Below are 6,570 nucleotides of genomic sequence, written 5' to 3'. Positions count from 1 at the left end.
GTCATTTATGACAACATGGATGAACCTAGAGGGCATTATATTAAGTGAAGTAAGCCAGGCATAGAAAGAAAAATACAGTATGATCTTATATGTGGAACCCAAGGAAATTATTGACATTTTTCATTTCTTTTGTCTCCCACTTATTCTCCCATCATTCTCACCAAGCACTTATTGGGGGGGGGGTTGTTTGTTTGTTTGTATTTTAAAGCCTACAGCACCTGGTATTTCCAGGCAGTCTCCCATCTAAGTACTAACCAGACCCGACAATGCTTAGCTTCCAAGATCAGATGAGATCAGGTGTGTTCAGGGTGGTATGGTCATAGACACCAAGCACTTTTTATGGTGTAGCTGGCTTGCCTGTTAGTATAAACCAAATCTTGTTATCTCTGAGCCTCTAGTTATTATGCCCTTAATCAGGCTGTAGATGCTGTACTTTTCTTACTTTTACACTGTTGGTGGGAGTGTAAATTAGTTCAAGCACTGTGGGAGACAGTGTGGCGACTTCTCAAGGATCTAGAAATGCAAATTCCATTTAACCCAGCAATTCCATTACTGGGTATATATCCAGAGGATTTTAAACCATTATATTATAAAGACACGTGCACACATGTGTTCATTGTGGCACTGTTTGCAATAGCAAAGACCTGGAACCAACCCAAATGCCCACTGATGATAGACTGGACAGGGCAAATGTGGCACATATACACCATGGAATACTATGCAGCCATATGAAATGATGAGTTCATGTCTTTTGTAGGGACTTGGATGAATCTGGAAACCATCATTCTCAGCAATCTGACACAAGAACAGAAAACCAAACACTGCATGTTCTCACTCATAGGCAGGTGTTGAATAATGAGAACATGTGGACATAGGGAGAGGAGTAACACACACTAGGGTCAGCTGGATGGGGGATAGGGGAGGGACAGCAGGGGGTGGGGAGGGATGACATGAGGAGAAATGTCAGATATAGACGAAAGGGGAATGGAAGCAGCAAACCACCTTGTCATGTATGTAGGTATGCAACAACCCTGCATGAGCTGCACATGTACCCCGGAACCTAAAGTACAATAAAAAAAGAAAAATAAATTAAATGTGAGCATGCAAGTATGAAATGATGTTCAGTAAATCACCTGATTACCAAACATATTCCTCTCTGTTACGGCATCCCTCATTATCCAGCAATAATGCAATATCCTTATGATGATCCTTGTTACCATCCACTGCCAGGATGGTAGCTCTAAGTTTAATAGGAATATTAGTGTTTCTCCTGATAGAAGCATTCCATCTCTTACAACCAAGAATTTCAAACTCTCAGAGACAAAATTGCAGAAATGTAAAGGCAAAAAATCCTCAAGTGACTCACCATGAGCCATTTCTGTTTTGACCATCTTGATTCCCAGACTTCGGTATTTCAACTTTTGTAGACATGTGCCATACAGTGGCCATTAATTTGAGGTGGACTTCATGCTGAAGGATTGTACTCAATTCACCCAGGATGTTATCTTTAAACTGGTGTCTCAGCAAAGCTTTCAAAAAGTCAGTTCACTGATCTATCATGCAAGTTGTTTCTCAATAATGTAGTATGTGATAGGCCGTAGTAGACTCCATAGTTGTTGACCACAACTGCCCATCTTTGGATAGAAAGCAGGTCTTTGGTTCAAGGAATTATTTAGTAGGATCCTACGTAAGTAGCTCAAACATTGTAAAGATTTTTGTGTTTGCTTTCAGCTTTGCTGAATCAATCTACAGGCTTACCATTCATTTTTATAACACACTAAGGATCTGACCTTATTTTTTAGTTTAATGTGCCCTTGGTGGCTTCATATGTCTTCAAAGAGTTGATAATTGTGGGAAGGAAATATGAAACTCTATCCAAATCACCTGTTAATCTTCATCAGGATAAATTTTGAATTTCTGGGATGGAAGAGGTTGAATCTAATCAAATTGTTATCAACTGGCTGAGATTCATTGCTTGATTTCTTCAAAAAGTGACCATATCTGAGGTTTCAACATTAATCTTTGTTTTGGCAAGTTGAACATTCTGTACCAGTAGTCACTAGATCAAACATGATGAAATAAGTAAGATTGAGGAATTGAATTTTAAAAAATTTTATAGTTGTAACTTTAAACCTAAATAGTCTATGTGTCTGATGGTTGCCATTTTGGACAACAAAACTCTATACAATACTCTGGAGTAGGTTCCACTACTCCCTGGCAAGGCAGATAAAGGTGTATTTTTATGTTTGCTAGCATTAGGTAGGATAGTAAATATAACATTTAAATAAAAGTTTTCCTATAAGAGGAGGAAGAAAAATTGAGTTGGAAGAAATAGAGATAGAACTAATATTATCTTTGAGTATATCTTGTTTTATAGATTTGACTTTGTATATATGTAATTATAATCACATAATTCTAATCAAAATTAAATACAAAAAATAATTGAAATGCAAATGAGATAAATGAACAATTGTATGTTGAGGTGATACAATCAAATATTCAAAGAAAAACTATTCCTATGACTATTAAACACAATAATTTGACTTTAAAGCTACATTTGCAGTAATTATATTTTTTGTGGTAGTGTTGCAATTGGTATTTTTCAAGAATTTGTGTATGATATAAGATAAAGCAAACTTGTTAAGACAGACTCATGGTGCATGTCATGGAAGAAAAGTCAGACATATAAGATTAATAACAGTAAGCAAAACCCATGTATTCTGGAATTTGAATGCCAAGTATTGGGATGATATTACAATAAATTTTGGCTTTAAAATATATATGTATACTTATAATATTTAAGATAATATATGATAATATAAATATATAATGCACACAGTTTATGCATTTATAATATGTAAGATTATGTATTTGTAATATATGTTTATAAATACATATAATTACATAAAATTACACATATCTTTCCTAGTTCTGTTCACCTATAAGGTCTAGAAACAATGACGAACCCAGGAACAATGAGCATGACTAGCATCCAAGTTGTGATCTCTATATGACATTCTGTATTAAAAAAAGTCTTTCCTAGAAAAATGGGTGCTTCTCTGTATGGAGCTCGGAATATAAAAGGTGAGTATAGAATGTCTTGTTATGCCAGAAAAAAAGAGATGCTATTGAAGACTGCTATAATTCTGTCAAAAGTTGCAAAAGCCAACTTGAATAGGCTCCCATTAACCAAAATTGAGACCATAAGGATAATAACTGGAATAGCTTAAAATCTGTTAAATATACAGTCATGCATTGCTTAGCAACAAGGGAAGATTCTGAGAAATGCACTGTTAGATGATTTTGTTGCTATGTGAACACCATAGAGTGCACTTACCTGAACCAAGATGGTATAACCTGCTCCACACCTAAGCTAAGTGGTACAGCCAATTTCTCCTAGGCTACAGACTTGTACAGCATGTTACTGTACTGAATACCATAGGCAATTGTAACAAAAGGTAAATATTTGTGCATCTAAACATATCTAAACAGAGAAAAGGCACAGTGCAATATGGTATAAAAAATAAAACAATGGGACATCTGTATAGGGTATTGTACTATGATGTTATAATGGCTATGACGTCACTTGATGACAGTAATTTTTCTGCTTCATTATAATCTTATGGGACCACCATTGTATATGCCATCAGTTCTTAACTGAAAAGTTGTCATATGGTACATGACTGTATTTAAATCTGTAAGCTCCTAAGGGTATGAAAAATCTCTTTGATCATTATTGGAGGTATTCATAAAATTCTTTATATAAAAATGGGTTAATAAATGGAAACCATCCAATATTCATATAACCTTCACTGATAGAACTATTACTTTGGTGTAGATGATGAAGAGACATTTCTACTTTAAAAAATATTCTAACTAGTAAGTGAAGAATGACAGAATTTAAAATTTACCATTTTGCAACCCCCATGGAATGTATTGATCCAGTCAATGATTATCAATGGCTGCTAACATGGTAGAAAGAAAACCAGACAGTAAGTCACTAAGTGCTGTAGTACCCTCTTACTCAAGGCTTACCTTTCCCTGATTTTAGTTCCTCTCGGTGTATGGCAGTTTGAAAATAGATGAATGCAGTAAAAGCTATTTTGAAAGAGAGAGAGAGAGAGGGAGAGAGAGAGAGAGAGAGAGAGAGAGAGAGAGAGAGAGAGAGAGAGAGAGAGAGACAGGCAGACAGACAGAAGGAGAGAGAGACTGCATTCACATAACTTTTATTACAGTATATTGTTATAATTATTCTATTACCAGTTTTTGTTATTAACCTCTTACTGTGTCGAATTTATAAATTAAACTTTGTTATAGATATGTATGTATGTATAGAAAAAATATAGTATATATAGAGTTTGGTGCTATCTGTGGTTTCAGGCATCCACTGAGGGTCTTGGAACATTAATCCAGCATGTAAGTTTGGATTACTGTACCTACTTTTGGAAAAATGCAGCACCACCTATGAAGCAGCTTTACAAAAAAAAAAAGAAAAAGAAAAAGAAAAGCCTTAAACATGAAAGTACCTATATCTTTAAATTAGAGCCATAGGAACATATTAAATCAGTAAATTACACTGTGAGAAGATTACAAGATACGTTTAAGTTTTTGCAAGGGGAAACAAACAGGAAATGCAGTGAGGAACTTATCCACTAATATCAGTGACTATTAGCAAATCCAACATATGGGCTTTGTTTGGATATTAGTTCAAATATCCAAAATATTAAAAATTATAACAGAATTTAGAAAATGTGAACACTGACTAGTTATTTGATGGTCTTAAGGAAATTGTGTGTGTGTGTGTGTGTGTGTGTGTGTGTGTGATGACTTTTTTTGGTAAAAGAGAAATTTTCTTTTAGAGATACATATGGAAGTGTTTACATAAAATTATTTGATGTCAAAAGTTTGCTTTAAAACTATCTGGCTGGAAGATGGGACATAGGAGGTAGTGATGACACAAAAATAGCCACAAGTTGATAATTACAGCTTGAAAAAGTGATACAGTTGGTGGTTTATTTTATTATCCTTTTGCTTGTATATATTTGAAAATTTTAGGAACAACAGGTCTCAAATTCACAATAGATATAATTTTTTAAATAAAAGATTATATTTTATCTTTTGGCCTTTGCCTTAAAATGCAATTACTAAAGTAAAGATGGGTACAGAAGTTGTAAAGATTTTTGTGTTTGCTTTCAGCTTTGCTGAATCAACCTACAGGTCTACCATTCATTTTTTAATACACTTAATAAAGACCTGACATTATTTTTTAAAGTGCCCTCTATGGCATTATGTGTGTTTAGGAAATCACAGTTAAGTGATTTCATTTCATATATCAACTGACCTCTCCAGAGAAAAATAAAAACCTGACTAACCTCTTAGATGAAATATATTTTGAAATGGTAGGCACAAAATCCATCTTTTTCTTTTTTTTCCTTTTCACTATTTAAATTTTACTTTCTCCTACCACGTCCTCTGATTTTGCCATTTTCTCCACACAAATTTATTTTATTTTTTTATAGAGATAGGGTTTCACCATGTTGGCCAGGCTGGTCTCAAACTCCTTACCTCAGGTGATCCACCTGTCTTGGCCTCCCAAAGTGCTGGGATTATAGAGTGAGCCACCGCACCCAGTTCTGCCATTTTCTCAATCACTTCTTTTGACCAAGAATCCTAAAGAAGAAATATCTTATTCTAACAAAATTCTAACAAGTTCAGCTTTGGGTTGGTAATACATTGTTTCATTGGAATTAATCAGCACACAGTTTTCAAAGTACTGAGGTTACTCTAGAAAATATATTACATATCTCCAGTCACCAATAAATGTGTAATTTTAGTCATTGATGACTAATATGCACAGATACAGATAGAAAAGAAAAGGCAAACAGCTTTATGCTACACTGACTAGCAGCGACTTTTAAAAACTGCACAATGCCAAAGATGGAGAAAACAGTAAGTTAATGTACTCACAGAAGACTTAAGACTTGAACTGAGTTATTAACAATAGATAGACTGAATATGTTTGCAATGGAAAAGTGGAAGATGGCCAGGTGCATTGGCTCATGCCTATAATCCCATCATTTTGGGAGGCTGAAGAAGGTGGATCACCTGAGGTCAGGAGTTTGAGACCAGTCTGGCCAGCATGGTGAAACCGTGTCTCTACTAAAAATACAAAAAAATTAGCTGGGCATGGTGGTGGGTGTCTGTAATCCCAGCTACCTGGGAGACTGAGGCAGGAGAATCACTTGAACCCAGGAGGCAGAAGTTGCAGTGAGCCAAAATCCCGCCATTGCACTCCAGCTTGGGCAACAAGAGCTAAACTCCATCTCAAAAAAAAAAAAAAAAGAGGAATGTGAACAAAGATATGTAGGTTGAAATGAACGTATAAGATGTGACCAAACTTGGTTAACCAGAGAGAATATGAATTGGAGAACAGAGAGAAGTTGGTCATGAAGATTATGAGGCCAAATCATGCTATATAAGGAAAGGCAAATTAGAAGAGTTTGTATATGATAGATACGACAGACAGTAACAAGACTTTATAAGTTCTGGAACAAACAATGCCTTAGGAAT

The 6,570-nt window shown here is 35.1% G+C and overlaps 1 pseudogene; it reads right to left on the bottom strand.

Moving 5' to 3' along the window:
• Positions 1 to 206: 206 nt before the first annotated feature.
• LOC118152658 (5S ribosomal RNA) lies at positions 207 to 325 on the bottom strand (annotated as a pseudogene).
• Positions 326 to 6,570: the final 6,245 nt, after the last annotated feature.

This window comes from Callithrix jacchus, chromosome 3 (genome assembly GCF_049354715.1).
Source record: "Callithrix jacchus isolate 240 chromosome 3, calJac240_pri, whole genome shotgun sequence".
Lineage (NCBI taxonomy): Eukaryota > Metazoa > Chordata > Mammalia > Primates > Cebidae > Callithrix > Callithrix jacchus.
Note: the sequence above shows the minus strand (reverse complement) of the source record. Positions and strands in the feature narration are given on the sequence as shown.